Source organism: Crinia signifera, chromosome 4 (genome assembly GCF_055691185.1).
Source record: "Crinia signifera chromosome 4, ASM5569118v1, whole genome shotgun sequence".
Classification (NCBI taxonomy): domain Eukaryota; kingdom Metazoa; phylum Chordata; class Amphibia; order Anura; family Myobatrachidae; genus Crinia; species Crinia signifera.
In genome coordinates, this window is record NC_139220.1 from 311,407,581 (window position 1) to 311,432,516 (window position 24,936).

General features: G+C 41.9%; 1 long non-coding RNA gene across 2 annotated transcripts in view; it reads right to left on the minus strand.

The window, feature by feature from the left end:
* LOC146075816 (uncharacterized) overlaps positions 1-24,936 on the minus strand; it is a 268,209-nt gene that overhangs the window by 38,337 nt on the left and 204,936 nt on the right. For both annotated transcript variants that reach the window (XR_014473637.1, XR_014473636.1), the window contains exon 3: positions 20,723-20,847. This is a non-coding gene — a long non-coding RNA (uncharacterized LOC146075816). The remainder of the gene's footprint in view (positions 1-20,722; positions 20,848-24,936) is intronic.

Here is a 24,936-nt window from a genome sequence, read left to right on the forward strand (position 1 = left end):
AGCCATAGTAAATATGTGTATGACCTTGCTACAAACGCTGCAGTACATCACACTCATATATCACAGTACCTAAGGCTATACACAAATATGGGCAAAGTAATATCTATAAATAAAACTTACCAATACTCAAAACACGCTATTCAACACATTTGGAACGCACGCCGCCATTGTGGGCGGTCCTCACGTGCGTGTCAACTCTCAACCAATGATCAGAGCATCTCCCAGTGACGCGTACCCCTTCCGGGTAGCGCGTCACGTACAGCACAGTTTCCGTCCACAAATCAGTGGAACGCACGGCGCCAATCAAGGCGGCTCTACGTGCGTGTCAAAACATCCCCTGCCCCTTACAGCGCAAGTAACCGCCTCCTTGGCACGTCACTGCGTGCCTGGCGTCTGTGCTCAGAGCGGCGTCCTGACCTCTTATCGTTGCTAAGTGACGCGTGCCTGTAGTTAGGCGCGCCATCCATATAAACAATACCAGCGCTAGCTAGATTATCTTAATGCATTGAGTTAGATCAACACTATGCCGCTATTTATCAAGTCAAGGGATCACAGGTCTAATTTAATAGGAGAGAGCGCACATATCACAATTATATGCCTAAAGAAAATAAAGATGTGTTTTTAGATGAGTGCAAATAGTTAGCAGCACATAGCATGATATCAGTCTCCAAACAAACAACATTGAAACACATAAAATATTTTTTTAAAAAGCTAGATCATAACCACAGTACAACATCCAATAGTCTCAACTCTAGTCCCTATCTTTTATAAGGACCTAGATTTTGATGTGGTATGCGACCATGGCTATCCTAACTTATTATGTCATTGTTGTGAATAAGTATTAAATAGCCAGCACAAAGAATTCCATTAAAGAACATCAATTACATAAAGGACATATTTGAAAAAAATAGAAATTTTTTTTCTCTTGAGAGAGAGTGTGTTGGAAAAAAGTGATAATTTCATAAAAAGCATTTAAATGAATTATATTCATTTAGGCCCCTAGGGCTGATGGTGTCCAAGGTGTATATCCATCTCGTCTCCCTTTGTAGGAGTAGTTTTGCTCGATCCCCTCCACGACTCAATATAGGTATATGGTCGATTATAATACTTCTCAGTGAGGAGAGAGCATGCTTTTTCTCTAAAAAATGGCGCGCCACTGGTTTGTCACTTGTTTTTGACGTCAATGCTGCCCTAATACTGGATCGGTGATTAGCCATCCGTTCTTTAAAGGCGCAGACAGTCTTCCCGACATACGTCAGGCCACACGGGCATTTCAACAAGTAGATAACGTGGTCAGATGTACAACTTAATCTGTGCCGGATCTTAATTTTTTGCCCATTGTGCGGGTGATTGAAGAATTGACCAGTGCTCATGGATTGACACGTGGTGCACCCCGTGCATCTAAAGCAGCCCAATCTTGTGGGTCTCAACCATTCACTGCCAGAGGATCCGTTGAAATTTAGTGTAGGTCTCATCAGCATATCACGTAAATTCTGTCCTCGGCGGTAAGCTATCATTGGTTGTTTTTTCATCTTCAGCTTGGGGTCAGATGCCACTATACCCCAGTGTTGTTTAATACTTTTTCTGAAAGATGATGCCCTTGTGTCATGGGTCGTTGTAACTATCATGCGGTCACTCGACTCCATTCGCTTGTCTTTTTTGTCATTTTGATGTATTGCCTTAGCCCGTTTTAAGCTGCTTCTTACAATCTGCGGTGAGTAACCCCTGTCAAGAAACTTCTCTCGCATTTCATCAATCTGACATCTTGTGTTTTCTATGTCAGTATTGGTGCGAAGGACCCGTAAAAACTGGGATATAGGCAGTCCATTTTTCAAATTTGTTGGGTGGTAACTCGTATAATGCAGCAGCGAATTACGGTCGGATGGTTTTTTATACAATTTTGTACCGATCTTGTTGCCATCCTTATAGACTGTCACATCGAGGAAGTCTATTGATGTGAGGCTCGCCGTATGTGTAAAGCGAATCGGGGACCGTAATTCATTCAATTCATGGACCATTTTTTCAAAAGTCACCATGCCTCCCTGCCACACCAAAAAAATGTCGTCAATGAAACGATAGTAATGCATGATGAACGTCTTGTATGGAGTCAGTATATTCTTCTCCTCATACTCCGCCATAAAAATATTGGCGTATACAGGGGCCAGGTTGGAGCCCATGGCCGTTCCCTTGCGTTGAACATAGTATTTAGCACCATACAAAAAATGATTATTAATTAGAACCTGTTCGATGAGAGTACAAATAAATTCAATCGGAGGTATGGTATGATTAGATCTCAGCAATCTGTTTCTCACTGCGTCTATCCCCTCTACATGTGGAATCACCGTGTAGAGGGATGAGACGTCCATGGTCGCCAATACCACATCATCCCCCGTAAACCTGATTCCACTGATCTTCATGAGAAAATCAGGGGTATCACGTATGAAACTTGGGGTTGCCATCACCACAGGTTGCAATATCTGGTCCACAAATTGCGCCATAGGCTGCATTACAGACCCCCTGGCAGAAATGATGGGTCTGCCAGGGGGCCTGTCCAGCCTTTTGTGGACCTTTGGCAAGGTATACATGATCGGACAAATTGGGCAATCTACTGTAAGAAAATTTGCTATCCCAGTGTCAATCCAGCCTGAAACTGTTGCCTGATTAATAAGGACGTCTATCTTATTTTTAATCAGATACATTGGATTTTTAGGAACACATTCATAAACAGAAGTGTCTTCTAATTGTTCACAGATATCCTGATGATAATCTGAATAATTCATCACGACAACCGCTCCCCCCTTATCAGCGGGGCGTACTACTATCTGTTTGTTGTTTTTCAGAGTTTTAACCGCCTCCCGCTGAGCAGGGGTGAGGTTGTCGTGTAAATTTTTGTTTGTGTCCTCCTTTAAATCTACATCAATCATTCGGAGAAATACTTTGATGTTTGGGTTGGTTGTGGGCGGGTCATAGGTACTGGGTTTTTTCAGGACCTGATTCAATACCTCACTGGACACTTCTTCTGTATCACAGAAGTGGTCTTTCAATCGTAATTTTCGCCCCAGTTTATATTGATCTATTACAGTATCAAATTTGGGCCTTGAAAAAATTGGTACAAATCCCAGTCCCATACTGAGTAACTCTTCTTCACCCGGAGTTAGAGTATACTCAGATATGTTTATGACCGGGTTCACCTCTGTTGACCTCTTCCCTTTCTTCTTGTATCCGCCCCGCCGCGTTGGCGTCCTGGGGCGTTTCTTGTTTGTCGGTCTCTGGGAGGGCCACTCCCTTCGCCTAAAAAATGTGGCTGTCTATTACCACTAGGGGGAAGCCTTTCAGAGGTGTCGTTATCTGTTGATGACTGTGAAGAACAGGTATCAACAGTATACACTGGCCTACGTCTGTAGTTCCTACGAGGTTTATTGTGAGTATCGCCCATTAACCAACGGTAGACTGTATGCTGTTTATAGTCCAAATTAACAGACTCCAATTTTCTCCTCTTAAAACTTATCAATTCATTTTTGTACTTTTCAATGGCACTATTAAGTTTATCTAACCATTTTTCTGATTTATCCTCAATAAGGATTGAGTTGGCTATTTTTTTGGTCTCATTGAGTTCAATTCTCACTTTGGTCAATTCCTGTCCAACCTCCTCTACCACTAGCAAAACTAAATCAAGAGAACATTTATTTAACACCCCACACCATTTAGAACAAAAGGTGGGATTTGTACGTCCTATGGTGGGGGTATTTGCAATTCTAAATCCCCTCGGAATTCTCTTGTTGCGATAGTAGTCAGACAGGAATTGACCATGTAAGACTAAATCTGTCTCTTTTTTAGTGAGTCTTAGCAGTTTATGGTACTGATCAACAGGTGTCTCAGCCGGAAGGCTGCTGAAGTCATCCTGCTGAAAAAGCACTTTTGCTGCATCATCCTCTGATAAGGAAATTACACCTGTTTCTGCTTCATGCAATAACACTTCATCCAATATTGATCTCTGTGACATCTTATACCAAATGATATTTTCTTTGTGGCTAAGTTGTGCTGGCAAACACTAAATCACAAACAATAAATCATAAATTTTTAAAAATCAAACCATATACTTTATAGGTACCATAGTAATCCTAGCAGAAAACATGACACTCTATGTATAGGAAAAAATGTTGTCAGGTCCAAGTGAGATATTTTGACTCCAATAGAAATTCTTCCAAAAGGTAACTTATGTCAAAAAAAACTTCATAGGTCCAGGTGCAAAATCTTGTATATGTCCATCCAAGGGTTGATATACAACAATAAATACTGTAATTTCCAATGCACTCACGGTTCAATCGGTAGTTATCCGGAGGTGCTCCCGCCAGTCACACAAGCATAGCTTATGGTCCAAATGTAAAGTCACTTAGAATCAGGGCACTCACCAAGCAGCTATAAGGCAATGCTTCTTTTATTAATCCATCAGGTATGACAAATAAGCCGACGTTTCGGACCCATCTGGGCCCTTAATCATGGCGTCCTGGATCACACAGAGAAGGCAACTGACCTCATGCTACATGCTGCTCATATTTATGTGGTCTTAATTACATCAATTAGTCCCACATGTGGGGATCAACAATTAGCCATAGTAAATATGTGTATGACCTTGCTACAAACGCTGCAGTACATCACACTCATATATCACAGTACCTAAGGCTATACACAAATATGGGCAAAGTAATATCTATAAATAAAACTTACCAATACTCAAAACACGCTATTCAACACATTTGGAACGCACGCCGCCATTGTGGGCGGTCCTCACGTGCGTGTCAACTCTCAACCAATGATCAGAGCATCTCCCAGTGACGCGTACCCCTTCCGGGTAGCGCGTCACGTACAGCACAGTTTCCGTCCACAAATCAGTGGAACGCACGGCGCCAATCAAGGCGGCTCTACGTGCGTGTCAAAACATCCCCTGCCCCTTACAGCGCAAGTAACCGCCTCCTTGGCACGTCACTGCGTGCCTGGCGTCTGTGCTCAGAGCGGCGTCCTGACCTCTTATCGTTGCTAAGTGACGCGTGCCTGTAGTTAGGCGCGTCATCCATATAAACAATACCAGCGCTAGCTAGATTATCTTAATGCATTGAGTTAGATCAACACTATGCCGCTATTTATCAAGTCAAGGGATCACAGGTCTAATTTAATAGGAGAGAGCGCACATATCACAATTATATGCCTAAAGAAAATAAAGATGTGTTTTTAGATGAGTGCAAATAGTTAGCAGCACATAGCATGATATCAGTCTCCAAACAAACAACATTGAAACACATAACATATTTTTTAAAAAAGCTAGATCATAACCACAGTACAACATCCAATAGTCTCAACTCTAGTCCCTATCTTTTATAAGGACCTAGATTTTGATGTGGTATGCGACCATGGCTATCCTAACTTATTATGTCATTGTTGTGAATAAGTATTAAATAGCCAGCACAAAGAATTCCATTAAAGAACATCAATTACATAAAGGACATATTTGAAAAAAATAGAAAATTTTTTTTTCTTGAGAGAGAGTGTGTTGGAAAAAAGTGATAATTTCATAAAAAGCATTTAAATGAATTATATTCATTTAGGCCCCTAGGGCTGATGGTGTCCAAGGTGTATATCCATCTCGTCTCCCTTTGTAGGAGTAGTTTTGCTCGATCCCCTCCACGACTCAATATAGGTATATGGTCGATTATAATACTTCTCAGTGAGGAGAGAGCATGCTTTTTCTCTAAAAAATGGCGCGCCACTGGTTTGTCACTTGTTTTTGACGTCAATGCTGCCCTAATACTGGATCGGTGATTAGCCATCCGTTCTTTAAAGGCGCAGACAGTCTTCCCGACATACGTCAGGCCACACGGGCATTTCAACAAGTAGATAACGTGGTCAGATGTACAACTTAATCTGTGCCGGATCTTAATTTTTTGCCCATTGTGCGGGTGATTGAAGAATTGACCAGTGCTCATGGATTGACACGTGGTGCACCCCGTGCATCTAAAGCAGCCCAATCTTGTGGGTCTCAACCATTCACTGCCAGAGGATCCGTTGAAATTTAGTGTAGGTCTCATCAGCATATCACGTAAATTCTGTCCTCGGCGGTAAGCTATCATTGGTTGTTTTTTCATCTTCAGCTTGGGGTCAGATGCCACTATACCCCAGTGTTGTTTAATACTTTTTCTGAAAGATGATGCCCTTGTGTCATGGGTCGTTGTAACTATCATGCGGTCACTCGACTCCATTCGCTTGTCTTTTTTGTCATTTTGATGTATTGCCTTAGCCCGTTTTAAGCTGCTTCTTACAATCTGCGGTGAGTAACCCCTGTCAAGAAACTTCTCTCGCATTTCATCAATCTGACATCTTGTGTTTTCTATGTCAGTATTGGTGCGAAGGACCCGTAAAAACTGGGATATAGGCAGTCCATTTTTCAAATTTGTTGGGTGGTAACTCGTATAATGCAGCAGCGAATTACGGTCGGATGGTTTTTTATACAATTTTGTACCGATCTTGTTGCCATCCTTATAGACTGTCACATCGAGGAAGTCTATTGATGTGAGGCTCGCCGTATGTGTAAAGCGAATCGGGGACCGTAATTCATTCAATTCATGGACCATTTTTTCAAAAGTCACCATGCCTCCCTGCCACACCAAAAAAATGTCGTCAATGAAACGATAGTAATGCATGATGAACGTCTTGTATGGAGAAAATTTTTCTATTTTTTTCAAATATGTCCTTTATGTAATTGATGTTCTTTAATGGAATTCTTTGTGCTGGCTATTTAATACTTATTCACAACAATGACATAATAAGTTAGGATAGCCATGGTCGCATACCACATCAAAATCTAGGTCCTTATATAAGATAGGGACTAGAGTTGAGACTATTGGATGTTGTACTGTGGTTATGATCTAGCTTTTTTAAAAAATATGTTATGTGTTTCAATGTTGTTTGTTTGGAGACTGATATCATGCTATGTGCTGCTAACTATTTGCACTCATCTAAAAACACATCTTTATTTTCTTTAGGCATATAATTGTGATATGTGCGCTCTCTCCTATTAAATTAGACCTGTGATCCCTTGACTTGATAAATAGCGGCATAGTGTTGATCTAACTCAATGCATTAAGATAATCTAGCTAGCGCTGGTATTGTTTATATGGATGACGCGCCTAACTACAGGCACGCGTCACTTAGCAACGATAAGAGGTCAGGACGCCGCTCTGAGCACAGACGCCAGGCACGCAGTGACGTGCCAAGGAGGCGGTTACTTGCGCTGTAAGGGGCAGGGGATGTTTTGACACGCACGTAGAGCCGCCTTGATTGGCGCCGTGCGTTCCACTGATTTGTGGACGGAAACTGTGCTGTACGTGACGCGCTACCCGGAAGGGGTACGCGTCACTGGGAGATGCTCTGATCATTGGTTGAGAGTTGACACGCACGTGAGGACCGCCCACAATGGCGGCGTGCGTTCCAAATGTGTTGAATAGCGTGTTTTGAGTATTGGTAAGTTTTATTTATAGATATTACTTTGCCCATATTTGTGTATAGCCTTAGGTACTGTGATATATGAGTGTGATGTACTGCAGCGTTTGTAGCAAGGTCATACACATATTTACTATGGCTAATTGTTGATCCCCACATGTGGGACTAATTGATGTAATTAAGACCACATAAATATGAGCAGCATGTAGCATGAGGTCAGTTGCCTTCTCTGTGTGATCCAGGACGCCATGATTAAGGGCCCAGATGGGTCCGAAACGTCGGCTTATTTGTCATACCTGATGGATTAATAAAAGAAGCATTGCCTTATAGCTGCTTGGTGAGTGCCCTGATTCTAAGTGACTTTACATTTGGACCATAAGCTATGCTTGTGTGACTGGCGGGAGCACCTCCGGATAACTACCGATTGAACCGTGAGTGCATTGGAAATTACAGTATTTATTGTTGTATATCAACCCTTGGATGGACATATACAAGATTTTGCAGCTGGACCTATGAAGTTTTTTTTGACATAAGTTACCTTTTGGAAGAATTTCTATTGGAGTCAAAATATCTCACTTGGACCTGACAACATTTTTTCCTATACATAGAGTGTCATGTTTTCTGCTAGGATTACTATGGTACCTATAAAGTATATGGTTTGATTTTTAAAAATTTATGATTTATTGTTTGTGATTTAGTGTTTGCCAGCACAACTTAGCCACAAAGAAAATATCATTTGGTATAAGATGTCACAGAGATCAATATTGGATGAAGTGTTATTGCATGAAGCAGAAACAGGTGTAATTTCCTTATCAGAGGATGATGCAGCAAAAGTGCTTTTTCAGCAGGATGACTTCAGCAGCCTTCCGGCTGAGACACCTGTTGATCAGTACCATAAACTGCTAAGACTCACTAAAAAAGAGACAGATTTAGTCTTACATGGTCAATTCCTGTCTGACTACTATCGCAACAAGAGAATTCCGAGGGGATTTAGAATTGCAAATACCCCCACCATAGGACGTACAAATCCCACCTTTTGTTCTAAATGGTGTGGGGTGTTAAATAAATGTTCTCTTGATTTAGTTTTGCTAGTGGTAGAGGAGGTTGGACAGGAATTGACCAAAGTGAGAATTGAACTCAATGAGACCAAAAAAATAGCCAACTCAATCCTTATTGAGGATAAATCAGAAAAATGGTTAGATAAACTTAATAGTGCCATTGAAAAGTACAAAAATGAATTGATAAGTTTTAAGAGGAGAAAATTGGAGTCTGTTAATTTGGACTATAAACAGCATACAGTCTACCGTTGGTTAATGGGCGATACTCACAATAAACCTCGTAGGAACTACAGACGTAGGCCAGTGTATACTGTTGATACCTGTTCTTCACAGTCATCAACAGATAACGACACCTCTGAAAGGCTTCCCCCTAGTGGTAATAGACAGCCACATTTTTTAGGCGAAGGGAGTGGCCCTCCCAGAGACCGACAAACAAGAAACGCCCCAGGACGCCAACGCGGCGGGGCGGATACAAGAAGAAAGGGAAGAGGTCAACAGAGGTGAACCCGGTCATAAACATATCTGAGTATACTCTAACTCCGGGTGAAGAAGAGTTACTCAGTATGGGACTGGGATTTGTACCAATTTTTTCAAGGCCCAAATTTGATACTGTAATAGATCAATATAAACTGGGGCGAAAATTACGATTGAAAGACCACTTCTGTGATACAGAAGAAGTGTCCAGTGAGGTATTGAATCAGGTCCTGAAAAAACCCAGTACCTATGACCCGCCCACAACCAACCCAAACATCAAAGTATTTCTCCGAATGATTGATGTAGATTTAAAGGAGGACACAAACAAAAATTTACACGACAACCTCACCCCTGCTCAGCGGGAGGCGGTTAAAACTCTGAAAAACAACAAACAGATAGTAGTACGCCCCGCTGATAAGGGGGGAGCGGTTGTCGTGATGAATTATTCAGATTATCATCAGGATATCTGTGAACAATTAGAAGACACTTCTGTTTATGAATGTGTTCCTAAAAATCCAATGTATCTGATTAAAAATAAGATAGACGTCCTTATTAATCAGGCAACAGTTTCAGGCTGGATTGACACTGGGATAGCAAATTTTCTTACAGTAGATTGCCCAATTTGTCCGATCATGTATACCTTGCCAAAGGTCCACAAAAGGCTGGACAGGCCCCCTGGCAGACCCATCATTTCTGCCAGGGGGTCTGTAATGCAGCCTATGGCGCAATTTGTGGACCAGATATTGCAACCTGTGGTGATGGCAACCCCAAGTTTCATACGTGATACCCCTGATTTTCTCATGAAGATCAGTGGAATCAGGTTTACGGGGGATGATGTGGTATTGGCGACCATGGACGTCTCATCCCTCTACACAGTGATTCCACATGTAGAGGGGATAGACGCAGTGAGAAACAGATTGCTGAGATCTAATCATACCATACCTCCGATTGAATTTATTTGTACTCTCATCGAACAGGTTCTAATTAATAATCATTTTTTGTATGGTGCTAAATACTATGTTCAACGCAAGGGAACGGCCATGGGCTCCAACCTGGCCCCTGTATACGCCAATATTTTTATGGCGGAGTATGAGGAGAAGAATATACTGACTCCATACAAGACGTTCATCATGCATTACTATCGTTTCATTGACGACATTTTTTTGGTGTGGCAGGGAGGCATGGTGACTTTTGAAAAAATGGTCCATGAATTGAATGAATTACGGTCCCCGATTCGCTTTACACATACGGCGAGCCTCACATCAATAGACTTCCTCGATGTGACAGTCTATAAGGATGGCAACAAGATCGGTACAAAATTGTATAAAAAACCATCCGACCGTAATTCGCTGCTGCATTATACGAGTTACCACCCAACAAATTTGAAAAATGGACTGCCTATATCCCAGTTTTTACGGGTCCTTCGCACCAATACTGACATAGAAAACACAAGATGTCAGATTGATGAAATGCGAGAGAAGTTTCTTGACAGGGGTTACTCACCGCAGATTGTAAGAAGCAGCTTAAAACGGGCTAAGGCAATACATCAAAATGACAAAAAAGACAAGCGAATGGAGTCGAGTGACCGCATGATAGTTACAACGACCCATGACACAAGGGCATCATCTTTCAGAAAAAGTATTAAACAACACTGGGGTATAGTGGCATCTGACCCCAAGCTGAAGATGAAAAAACAACCAATGATAGCTTACCGCCGAGGACAGAATTTACGTGATATGCTGATGAGACCTACACTAAATTTCAACGGATCCTCTGGCAGTGAATGGTTGAGACCCACAAGATTGGGCTGCTTTAAATGCACGGGGTGCACCACGTGTCAATCCATGAGCACTGGTCAATTCTTCAATCACCCGCACAATGGGCAAAAAATTAAGATCCGGCACAGATTAAGTTGTACATCTGACCACGTTATCTACTTGTTGAAATGCCCGTGTGGCCTGACGTATGTCGGGAAGACTGTCTGCGCCTTTAAAGAACGGATGGCTAATCACCGATCCAGTATTAGGGCAGCATTGACGTCAAAAACAAGTGACAAACCAGTGGCGCGCCATTTTTTAGAGAAAAAGCATGCTCTCTCCTCACTGAGAAGTATTATAATCGACCATATACCTATATTGAGTCGTGGAGGGGATCGAGCAAAACTACTCCTACAAAGGGAGACGAGATGGATATACACCTTGGACACCATCAGCCCTAGGGGCCTAAATGAATATAATTCATTTAAATGCTTTTTATGAAATTATCACTTTTTTCCAACACACTCTCTCTCAAGAGAAAAATTTTTTCTATTTTTTTCAAATATGTCCTTTATGTAATTGATGTTCTTTAATGGAATTCTTTGTGCTGGCTATTTAATACTTATTCACAACAATGACATAATAAGTTAGGATAGCCATGGTCGCATACCACATCAAAATCTAGGTCCTTATAAAAGATAGGGACTAGAGTTGAGACTATTGGATGTTGTACTGTGGTTATGATCTAGCTTTTTAAAAAAATATGTTATGTGTTTCAATGTTGTTTGTTTGGAGACTGATATCATGCTATGTGCTGCTAACTATTTGCACTCATCTAAAAACACATCTTTATTTTCTTTAGGCATATAATTGTGATATGTGCGCTCTCTCCTATTAAATTAGACCTGTGATCCCTTGACTTGATAAATAGCGGCATAGTGTTGATCTAACTCAATGCATTAAGATAATCTAGCTAGCGCTGGTATTGTTTATATGGATGACGCGCCTAACTACAGGCACGCGTCACTTAGCAACGATAAGAGGTCAGGACGCCGCTCTGAGCACAGACGCCAGGCACGCAGTGACGTGCCAAGGAGGCGGTTACTTGCGCTGTAAGGGGCAGGGGATGTTTTGACACGCACGTAGAGCCGCCTTGATTGGCGCCGTGCGTTCCACTGATTTGTGGACGGAAACTGTGCTGTACGTGACGCGCTACCCGGAAGGGGTACGCGTCACTGGGAGATGCTCTGATCATTGGTTGAGAGTTGACACGCACGTGAGGACCGCCCACAATGGCGGCGTGCGTTCCAAATGTGTTGAATAGCGTGTTTTGAGTATTGGTAAGTTTTATTTATAGATATTACTTTGCCCATATTTGTGTATAGCCTTAGGTACTGTGATATATGAGTGTGATGTACTGCAGCGTTTGTAGCAAGGTCATACACATATTTACTATGGCTAATTGTTGATCCCCACATGTGGGACTAATTGATGTAATTAAGACCACATAAATATGAGCAGCATGTAGCATGAGGTCAGTTGCCTTCTCTGTGTGATCCAGGACGCCATGATTAAGGGCCCAGATGGGTCCGAAACGTCGGCTTATTTGTCATACCTGATGGATTAATAAAAGAAGCATTGCCTTATAGCTGCTTGGTGAGTGCCCTGATTCTAAGTGACTTTATATATATATATATATATATATATATATATACTATATATATATATATATATATATATATATCTAAGAAAAATGTAGAAAAAGGCGCTTCATGGTGCAATATCGTAAAACAAATTTATTAGGAGTAAGGTGAAAACTCCACGGTAAAAAGAGTCAAAGACTCGTACCATAAAATACAACTCTGTGGACTGGGTACCACACGATATGATATAAAACCATAAGGCAAGACTGCTCACGCTGAACCAGGACCGGACATCCAGAGTCGTCTTTCAGAAAACTGCAGGGCTGGTTTGCTCTGCCGCGATCGAGGACGTCACAGACAGCCGGAGACCGGAGACAGCGAGGAGATCAGCTGGGGGCACGTCGTAGGCCACGCCCTGACGCGTTTCGTCGTAAGACTTCGTCAGAGGGCGTGGCTACTACGCGTGCAAGCCCAGCATATATACCTCCGAACACGTCAATCAACAGCGTGCCGGGACGGGGAACACACCCCTTGAGAGTGTTATTCCGAGCCTCAATCAGCTCAGCTGACAAACAGTGAATACTGTGATAGGACGACACAAGTGTCAGTCAAAGATGACGGAGATAGGGGTAAACCCCTAAATGACGTCAGACTAAGTCACAGCTGACTTAGCCAATATGCGGCCAAACCAGACGCTAGCGCTGGCATACTTAAATAGATAAGAGGCCGTGTGACCTCATCTAAACAAAAGCCGCATTATGATACCCGCGCAGGGTGTCACCCTGTACCCGGGGCATATTTAGAATTAGAAAGGCGCAAAAAATACATATAATATCCGTTGCCGGATAAACGTAAGCAGTCTATTACAAAAGAGACAGATTTTAACAAACACAATAAAATATAGAGCTAAAAAAGCTCCAGTACCACAAATTAATGTGAATGCAAGTAAAAATACATATACAGTTTCACCAATATAGCTCCTGGCGACATTGGAAATATAACGTAAAAAAAGAGAAGTTAATAATTCTATAAAGTGTATATATACACCTAATACCTTAAAAACAATTATGATAATAACATCCCCACCCAGTCTGATCACATAATGCAAAAAAGAGGAACAGGGAAAAGACAAAGGGTATCAGACAGTATTCCATGACAAGTGAAAAACCCACATTCATGTTACAAAAAATGACAGTTTAGAAGTCTCATCTCAAACCACTTTATATGGTATCGCTTGTTAGCCCGAATTATGCCAGGATCAATCAATTAACTAAAGTAAAGCAGAAAAAGGTTGGTACATTAACATCTATGAAAAACCACATACTAGAATCATAAATACCGATCAATTGATAAAAGGGGTAATTTCGTAGCCCTCATTTAGGCCAGCCGGCACTAATGTACCAAGCATTAGAATCCATGTGGTTTCCCTTCTCAGCAAATGCTTCTCGTGGTCACCCCCTCTTTTATTCTGTTTCACAAGTTCAATACCCTTAAAAGAAAAACTGGCAGGATCACAGTTGTGAACCTCTTTGTAATGCCTGGGCACACTGTGATTAGTAACACCATGCTTTATGTTGCGGATGTGTTCTAATATACGGACCTTAAGACACCTCTTGGTCTTCCCAACCAAACCACAACCGCACATTAACATGTAAATTACTGATGTTGTGTTACAATTAATGAAACTGGTAACTTTTAAATCTGTACCTTCAATGTTATTTCCCCTTTTCATGAATGGACACACTTTACAACGAGTACAGGGAAAGGATCCGTGAATGCTCAGGAAGCTATTATTCAAAGGTCTCTCAGCCAGGGGCTGTAATTGGCTCTTAGAGACCATTGACTTGATGGTCTTGGCCCGCCTGTATATCATTTTAGGAGCATCCGGGATATGATCTGATAGAATGGGGTTAAGTTTGAAAACCTTCCAATGTTTTCTCATGATCTTATCCAATTCCTTTTCCTGTGTATTATATTGAGTGATAAAAAAGTGTCATTTTCATAAGAAGAGGTAACCATCTGATTATCATTCATCAAGTGGGTAGAAGGCATCACATTAGCACGACTATTATCCAATCATTTACCCCGATCAAGTGCTCTAGATCTATGTAGTGCACCCTGGACTATTTTCTTGGGGTAGCCCCTCTTATTAAAACGGTCGACATAAACTTTAGCCTGTTCATCAAACAGCAGGGGGTCAGAACAGTTCCTCTTTAGACGGAGGAACTGTGAATAAGGGATGTTATCCTTCCACGCCCCGAGGTGGCAGCTCGAATAATCAAGATAGCTGTTAGCGTTGACAGGTTTAAAGAATGTCGATGTTTGGATTTTTGTCTCACTTGGAAACCTACTAACATCAAGTTTTAAATCCAAGAACTCAATTTTAGTTGCATGAAAAACAGAGGTAATCCTCAAATTAAATGAATTAACATTCAAGTTGTCGACAAAAGCAGAAAATGACGACTCGTCACCATCCCAAATGATGACGATATCGTCAATATACCTTTTAAACAATTTCAAGTGAACACAAGGAGCATTAGTCACCATCTCTGTCTCCCATTTCTCCATGTAGATGTTGGCAAGGCTCGGGGCACAAATCGTGCCCATCGCCGTGCCACACACCTGGAGAAACCATTCGTCAAGGAACTCAAAATAATTGAACTTAAGAACAAACTTTAAACACATGCATATGAAATCTCTTCTAACAGCAGAAATTGAAGCGTCATTGGCAAGACGACTATTGACCGCAAGCAAACCCCCATCATGGGGGATACTTGTGTACAGTGCTTGTACATCGATGGAAGCGAAATGGTAACCCGCCTTCCATTCGATGACATCCAAGATCTGCAGCAAATGTGCTGAATCCCTGATGTATGTTTGTATGGTCGGCACATACTTTTTAATGTAGTGATCAACATACTCAGAGATCCTCGAAGTAAGGGACCCAACCCCGGCTATGATGGGACGGCCTGGGGGGGGGTACTACCCCCTTATGAATTTTTGGCAAGTGGTAGAAAGTTGCCAAATTCGGGGAGGTATTAAGTAGATACCTATATTCATCGAGAGTAAGGATTTTATTTGACAAACCCTCTTTCAAGATACCCTCTAATTCCACAACAAATTCCTTTGTGGGATCCCCTGGTAATTTCAAATAAGATGCAGTGTCTAACAATAGTTTATAAGCTTCTTTCTCATAGTCAGCTCTATTCACAATCACAACCCCGCCACCCTTGTCAGCCCCTTTTATGACAATAGACGTATCTGACATAAGGGTTTTAAGGGCTGCCGTTTCTTAAAATTTAAGTTGGATTTGGTAGTAGTTTTTATATTTAATTTGCTGAAATCCTTCCTCACTAGTTCGGTGAAAAGGTCGATGTAAGGGCCCCTGGACTCAAGGGGGTAATAGGTGGACTTGAGTTTCAATTTTGAATTTTGGGGATCATCCTCTCTATCAACTATGCCGTTAGCAGGAGGTTTTTTAAGAAAATGCCGTTTAAGGGTAAGGCGGCGTGCGAATAAAGTAAGGTCTACCTCTAAGTCGACCTTGTTAGGGCCATGGGAAGTTGCAAATGAAAGGCCTTTTTGTAAGACCCCAATTTCATCATCAGTCATAGTTCTATTAGAGAAATTAAACACCCCATGGTTCTTTATACTAGGGTCCCCACGACTATCACAAATATTGGGTGATGTTACAAGATTAATTATTGGACAAACCTTTGTTTTGATTCCCTTGTGGGAGCCTCCTTTTCCCCTACTTCCTCTAGCCTTCTTTTTATTCGGAGCGGGGTCCTGTTGGGGGATGACACTGGTATAGTATGACCCTGGCGCTCGTCTAAAAAACGCACATTCATATTGGTGGGTCTTAAAACATCAAACCTATTTGTGTCTTCCCCACGGGAAGACACAAATAGGTTTGATGTTTTAAGACCCACCAATATGAATGTGCGTTTTTTTAGACGAGCGCCAGGGTCATACTATACCAGTGTCATCCCCCAACAGGACCCCGCTCCAAATAAAAAGAAGGCTAGAGGAAGTAGGGGAAAAGGAGGCTCCCACAAGGGAATCAAAACAAAGGTTTGTCCAATAATTAATCTTGTAACATCACCCAATATTTGTGATAGTCGTGGGGACCCTAGTATAAAGAACCATGGGGTGTTTAATTTCTCTAATAGAACTATGACTGATGATGAAATTGGGGTCTTACAAAAAGGCCTTTTATTTGCACCTTCCCATGGCCCTAACAAGGTCGACTTAGAGGTAGACCTTACTTTATTCGCACGCCGCCTTACCCTTAAACGGCATTTTCTTAAAAAACCTCCTGCTAACGGCATAGTTGATAGAGAGGATGATCCCCAAAATTCAAAATTGAAACTCAAGTCCACCTATTACCCCCTTGAGTCCAGGGGCCCTTACATCGACCTTTTCACCGAACTAGTGAGGAAGGATTTCAGCAAATTAAATATAAAAACTACTACCAAATCCAACTTAAATTTTAAGGAAACGGCAGCCCTTAAAACCCTTATGTCAGATACGTCTATTGTCATAAAAGGGGCTGACAAGGGTGGCGGGGTTGTGATTGTGAATAGAGCTGACTATGAGAAAGAAGCTTATAAACTATTGTTAGACACTGCATCTTATTTGAAATTACCAGGGGATCCCACAAAGGAATTTGTTGTGGAATTAGAGGGTATCTTGAAAGAGGGTTTGTCAAATAAAATCCTTACTCTCGATGAATATAGGTATCTACTTAATACCTCCCCGAATTTGGCAACTTTCTACCACTTGCCAAAAATTCATAAGGGGGTAGTACCCCCCCCCCCAGGCCGTCCCATCATAGCCGGGGTTGGGTCCCTTACTTCGAGGATCTCTGAGTATGTTGATCACTACATTAAAAAGTATGTGCCGACCATACAAACATACATCAGGGATTCAGCACATTTGCTGCAGATCTTGGATGTCATCGAATGAAAGGCGGGTTACCATTTCGCTTCCATCGATGTACAAGCACTGTACACAAGTATCCCCCATGATGGGGGTTTGCTTGCGGTCAATAGTCGTCTTGCCAATGACGCTTCAATTTCTGCTGTTAGAAGAGATTTCATATGCATGTGTTTAAAGTTTGTTCTTAAGTTCAATTATTTTGAGTTCCTTGACGAATGGTTTCTCCAGGTGTGTGGCACGGCGATGGGCACGATTTGTGCCCCGAGCCTTGCTAACATCTACATGGAGAAATGGGAGACAGAGATGGTGACTAATGCTCCTTGTGTTCACTTGAAATTGTTTAAAAGGTATATTGACGATATCGTCATCATTTGGGATGGTGACGAGTCGTCATTTTCTGCTTTTGTCGACAACTTGAATGTTAATTCATTTAATTTGAGGTTTACCTCTGTTTTTCATGCAACTAAAATTGAGTTCTTGGATTTAAAACTTGATGTTAGTAGGTTTCCAAGTGAGACAAAAATCCAAACATCGACATTCTTTAAACCTGTCGACGCTAACAGCTATCTTGATTATTCGAGCTGCCACCTCGGGGCGTGGAAGGATAACATCCCTTATTCACAGTTCCTCCGTCTAAAGAGGAACTGTTCTGACCCCCTGCTGTTTGATGAACAGGCTAAAGTTTATGTCGACCGTTTTAATAAGAGGGGCTACCCCAAGAAAATAGTCCAGGGTGCACTACATAGATCTAGAGCACTTGATCGGGGTAAATGATTGGATAATAGTCGTGCTAATGTGATGCCTTCTACCCACTTGATGAATGATAATCAGATGGTTACCTCTTCTTATGAAAATGACACTTTTTTATCACTCAATATAATACACAGGAAAAGGAATTGGATAAGATCATGAGAAAACATTGGAAGGTTTTAAAACTTGACCCCATTCTATCAGATCATATCCCGGATGCTCCTAAAATGATATACAGGCGGGCCAAGACCATCAAGTCAATGGTCTCTAAGAGCCAATTACAGCCCCTGGCTGAGAGACCTTTGAATAATAGCTTCCTGAGCATTCACGGATCTTTTCCCTGTACTCGTTGTAAAGTGTGTCCCTTCATGAAAAGGGGAAATAACATTGAAGGTACAGATTTAAAAGTTACCAGTTTCATTAATTGTAACACGACATCAGTAATTTACATGTTAATGTGCGGTTGTGGTTTGAAATACGTTGGGAAGACCAAGAGGTGTCTTAAGGTCCGTATATTAGAACACATCCGCAACATAAAGCATGGTGTTACTAATCACAGTGTGCCCAGGCATTACAAAGAGGTTCACAACTGTGATCCTGCCAGTTTTTCTTTTAAGGGTATTGAACTTGTGAAACAGAATAAAAGAGGGGGTGACCACGAGAAGCATTTGCTGAGAAGGGAAACCACATGGATTCTAATGCTTGGTACATTAGCGCCGGCTGGCCTAAATGAGGGCTACGAAATTACCCCTTTTATCAATTGATCGGTATTTATGATTCTAGTATGTGGTTTTTCATAGATGTTAATGTACCAACCTTTTTCTGCTTTACTTTAGTTAATTGATTGATCCTGGCATAATTCGGGCTAACAAGCGATACCATATAAAGTGGTTTGAGATGAGACTTCTAAACTGTCATTTTTTGTAACATGAATGTGGGTTTTTCACTTGTCATGGAATACTGTCTGATACCCTTTGTCTTTTCCCTGTTCCTCTTTTTTGCATTATGTGATCAGACTGGGTGGGGATGTTATTATCATAATTGTTTTTAAGGTATTAGGTGTATATATACACTTTATAGAATTATTAACTTCTCTTTTTTTACGTTATATTTCCAATGTCGCCAGGAGCTATATTGGTGAAACTGTATATGTATTTTTACTTGCATTCACATTAATTTGTGGTACTGGAGCTTTTTTAGCTCTATATTTTATTGTGTTTGTTAAAATCTGTCTCTTTTGTAAAAGACTGCTTACGTTTATCCAGCAACGGATATTATATGTATTTTTTGCGCCTTTCTAATTCTAAATATGCCCCGGGTACAGGGTGATACCCTGCGCGGGTCTCATAATGCGGCTTTTGTTTAGATGAGGTCACACGGCCTCTTATCTATTTAAGTATGCCAGCGCTAACGTCTGGTTTGGCCGCATATTGGCTAAGTCAGCTGTGACTTAGTCTGACGTCATTTAGGGGTTTACCCCTATCTCCGTCATCTTTGACTGACATTTGTGTCGTCCTATCACAGTATTCACTGTTTGTCAGCTGAGCTGATTGAGGCTCGGAAAAACACTCTCAAGGGGTGTGTTCCCCGTCCCGGCACGCTGTTGATTGACGTGTTCGGAGGTATATATGCTGGGCTTGCACGCGTAGTAGCCACGCCCTCTGATGAAGTCTTACGACGAAACGCGTCAGGGCGTGGCCTACGACGTGCCCCTAGCTGATCTCCTCGCTGTCTCCGGTCTCCGGCTGTCTGTGACGTCCTCGATCGCGGCAGAGCAAACCAGCCCTGCAGTTTTCTGAAAGACGACTCTGGATGTCCGGTCCTGGTTCAGCGTGAGCAGTCTTGCCTTATGGTTTTATATCATATCGTGTGGTACCCAGTCCACAGAGTTGTATTTTATGGTACGAGTCTTTGACTCTTTTTACCGTGGAGTTTTCACCATACTCCTAATAAATTTGTTTTACGATATTGCACCATGAAGCGCCTTTTTCTACATTTTTCTTAGATATTGCTGCCTCTGTGGATTCCAGGGGCTCCCCCCCTTCCCGCTTTCCCAGAAAAAGTGCTGCATCGCTGATATTGGCGGTTTGGTGCCACTTGATACCCTGAATAGGGTTTTGGACAACTGGTGTTGGAGGACTGTCCTAAGCGCATTGGTCCTATATCTTCTTTCCATATATATATATATATATATATATATACACACATACAGAGTACCACAACACTCGCCATCCCTGCGAATGGGGTGCAAGCAGCACTCGCCATTCCCAGGTTGGGGTGAAAGTGGCCTGTGACCACATGCTCTAATAAATACAAATACAAATACAGAGACTCAACACTCTCCATAATGAACTAACTCACCTTAGTATACGATTAATTGTATACTAAGGTGAGTTAGTTCATTATGGAGAGTGTTGAGTCTCTGTATATATATATATATATATATATATATATATATATATATATATATATATATATATATAAAACGATGCGGCGGCACTCAAGCATAAAAAATCACACGGAAACCAGTCCAATGGTTTGTCAACGTTTCAATGGGGTATCCCCATTTTCATCAGGACATAAGAAATAACAAAGCATAACTCACCCATATATGTGCTCAAACACCTTCACCACACGATCCTGTGCGCCGTGACTCCCTCCGCCCACGGCCGCACATACTGATGACGTCACCACAGTGTCCCGTCACCCATACAAAATACATACAGCTGACTGTCAAAAAAAGCATAAGGATAATAAATACATATAATCAAAAAAGGAATCTACATGAAAAAAGAGCAGATACTGTAAGCGTACAGATGAAACATCATACATTTTTATAAGAAGCAATTTAGCCCCAGCGATTCGTTGAGTCCATTAGGGCTCAACGTTCCCAAAGTAAAAATCCATCTTGCTTCTCGTTGGAGAAGCAATTTGGATCTATTGCCTCCCCGCTGAAGGGGTGGAATATGGTCAATGATTTTGTGTTTCATAGCTGTCGGGGAATGACCCATAATTGCATAGTGGCGGGCCACCGGCTGCTCACTGGTACCTTTCAGTACAGCAGCACGGATGGCCTGTCTATGCTGGGCCATGCGAACTTTAAATTGGCAGTCTGTTTTACCGACATAATATTTGTCGCACGGACATACCAAAACATATACAACATACTGGGTGGAACACGTTAAACGATGTTTAATTTTGAAGGTCTTATCAGTACGTGGATGTTTGATGGAGTCCCCAACCCACATGTAGCTGCAAGTCACGCAGCCAGTACTTTTAACACAACCGAGTTTAGGTGAACCAAAAAATGTATTGGGAGACTGTCTATCAAAATTAGTGATATCACTATGTACCAACATGTCCTTTAAATTATAGCTCGTTACCAGTTTTTTATTTGGCAGGATCGCAAGATCCCTGTCAGTGGCAATAATCGGCCAATATGATTTGACGGCCGAGCGAGCTTCATTACTTGCTGTATTATATTGGTTGGGCCAAAATATGCGGTTGGTATTCTTTTTCTTAGATTTGCGTTTAAGGGTTTTAGCACGTGGGATGGCCAGAACTTTGTCCTTACTCACAAACAGGTCATTCCGATTGTAACCCCTTTCCAAAAATTTCACAATCATTTTGTCAAGTTGGACCTCTAGATCACTGTCATCACTGCAAATCCTCCGTACCCGCAACATCTGCGAGTATGGGAGCCCCTTCCTTACTGAAGGGAGGATGAAAGCTCACCGGGGAAAGCAGCATGTTGCGATCGGTGGGTTTAACGAACAAAGATGTACTCAGTTTGCCATTGGCCAGGGTAATACGTACATCCAAAAAATCAATTTGACTTTCTGAGGTGGTGCATGTAAGTTTAATGGGTCTATTACTGGCATTGTGATTAGTAATAAGATTATTCAAAGCTAACAAAGAACCCTTCCAAATGAGGATCATATCATCGATATAACGAGCGTAGTAAACTACGCTGTTACTAATTAGTGGATCACTGAAAAAGATATCGTTCTCAATTGCCATCATGTATGCATTGGCATACGATGGAGCCACTGAGGACCCCATCGCACACCCAGAGACTTTTGGACAACTGGTGTTGGAGGACTGTCCTAAGCGCATTGGTCCTATATCTTCTTTCTTTATATATATATATAAATAATGTGACAAGGATCACAAACACGGGGACTCAGATGAAGACTTTGTTATTTATTTTAAACAGCAGGTCACAGCATAGCCCACACAACCCTGGCCTATCACTTGGGCATCTAATCCACCATCAAGAGCAAGGTGACTCTGCCCTGGAAACCCTTATATCAGGAAATCCCAGGTGCTGCTGATTATACACCTGGAATTCTAGTATAGCTTCCAAAACCTGCTCTGGATCTTCCACATTACTTTCATAAGGGGAGATGCAGTCTCTACCACACTCTTGCCCCTTAGCTTTAACCACCCTGGTGAAACTACACAATTTTTAGGTGAGCTCTCTACCTCGCCCACCTCAACTTGTGACATCCTCCAAGGTACACAGCCCTCCACCACTTTTCAAAGGTCGGCCACCTCCCCTTCTTCCTCCTCCCCTACCTTTACCATAGGATTGCTTGGAAGGTCAGGACCTACAAACCTCCTGGAAAGGGCATCAGCATTGATTTGCTGCTTCCCCGGAAGATTCCGCACCTCAAACTTCAATGGCTGCCACACGTGCATTCACCTCTTTGTTTGTAGGCATCCATTGTATGGGTGCAGGGTTTGTGACCATCAAAAACATTTGCCCCAATTAGTAATAACTCAAGAAATCAACTGCCCACTTAATGGCTAAGCACTCCTGCTCTACAGTCAAGTACTTGCACCCTCTGGGCCATAACTTATGGCTGGGGTAGAGGATGGGCTTCTCCTCACCATCTAACTCTTGGGAAAGGACTGCTCCTAATCCTGTTCAAGAGGCATCCATCTGAAACATAAATTATTTTTTAAAGTCAGGACCTTGTTATCTTATCCGGGGACTGTTTTTTAAGACATTCAGTTAGTCGAGCCGCTCTAGTGGTGAAATCTTTAATGAACCTGCGATAATATCCCATAATAAGTTGTGACTTACATTCTGTTGGTAAACCAGGTGAGGACTGCTTCTACCTTACTAGGCTGAGGTTTAACCTGTCTTCTGCCCACAATGTAGCCCAAATACTTGGCTTCTACCATACCAATGGCACATTTCTCAGGGTTGGCGGTAATTCTGGAACCTTTCTTAGCTACCAAAGAGGACTGACTGGGTTTTAACAGCTTTACATGGTAGATTTGTACCTCTCTCCTTCTACCCTCCTGTCGGACACTGTAATTGACCGGCCCCACCGCCTCTATGATCTCATAAGGGCCCCGCCATTGTGTATACATCTTGCTTTCTGTGGTGGGTACCAGCACTAACACTTTATCTCCCGGGTTAAAGGACCGGTTGACTAAGGTAACTTCATACCTTTACTTCTGACATTGTTCGGCCCTTTCCATGTGTTCATTCAGGCGTGGCGCAATTTGCCTTAGATGGCCCTATAACTGGGCCACAAACTGAATGATGTTAGGGTCCTGGCACGGTTGTTCTTCCCACCCTTCTTTTAAGAGGTCCAAAATCCCTCTGGGCTGTCTACTATAGAGCTCAAAGGGACTAAACCCTGTAGAGGATTGTGGTACCTGACCGCAAACATCGTCTTTCCTGGGACACTGCCCTCTTTATCATTTGCTTAAGGGTTTGATTAAACCTTTCTACTAGGCCATCTGTTTGTGTGTACACTGAGGTGGTAATCCTGTCTACTTTTAGCAACCGGCATAAATCCTTCATGAGTTTAAAAACAAAAATTTTATCTTGGTCCGTTTAGACCTCTTCCGGTGTTCCCAAGCAGGTATACAGGGTTAGTAGCTCTCTGGCAATGGTGCCAGATTTCATTTTATGCAGTGGCATAGCGTCCGGGAAGCTGGTGGCATAATCAACTACCACCAACATGTATTGGTGCCCTAGAGTAGATTTTCCACATGCCATATATATACACACACTCAATATGGATGTGACGGAACTCAACAGTGATAAACTTAGACTTGTTGTTTGCCCTCCGTATGCTAAGCAATGAAGGTGAAGCATGGATGCAAGAGTAGGATTAACAGCGACATTCTGGACTGAATAGAACAAAAAAGACCTACATGCAACATTTCAATGCTTTATTACCATTTTTGTCAAGCCAAAAAATCGAGCACCGCCTGTGTACTCCTACCACCCACCACTGCTTCCCGGGAGAACCGAAGCCTCCCACAGTGGGTGACATCAGAGGATAAAGGTACATACTGTATAATACAGTTTTTACAACAATCACAAACATCAAGAAAAATACAAAATACACACTATTAAAAACACTGACTGTTACTAATAAACAGTACAAAAATACAAGTATTATGAAGACTTGCATATTCATTAACGTGGCATACTAGTACTTGCTAATGTTGCTTTAACGAAGATCATTATAATTGCTACTGTTGTATCAGATAAATATTGCAGATATCAAAAAGCAACTACTGTATGTTAATAACAGAAATGCATCACAAATTACCTGATCACAATACTGCTCTTACAGGAAGCACTGCAGACCAATGGATTGTTCACCCCTATGGGGGCCAGGGCATCAAGTTTAAATATCCGTTTGGATTGTAACATAAGTAATTTTCTTTGACCTATCACCACCTCTAATCGGAGGTAGGACATGGTAAATAATCCTATATGGAAGCGTGGATAAATTGTGATGGGATAACGCAAAGTGTCTGGCCACCGGTTGCTCACTGGTGCCAGAC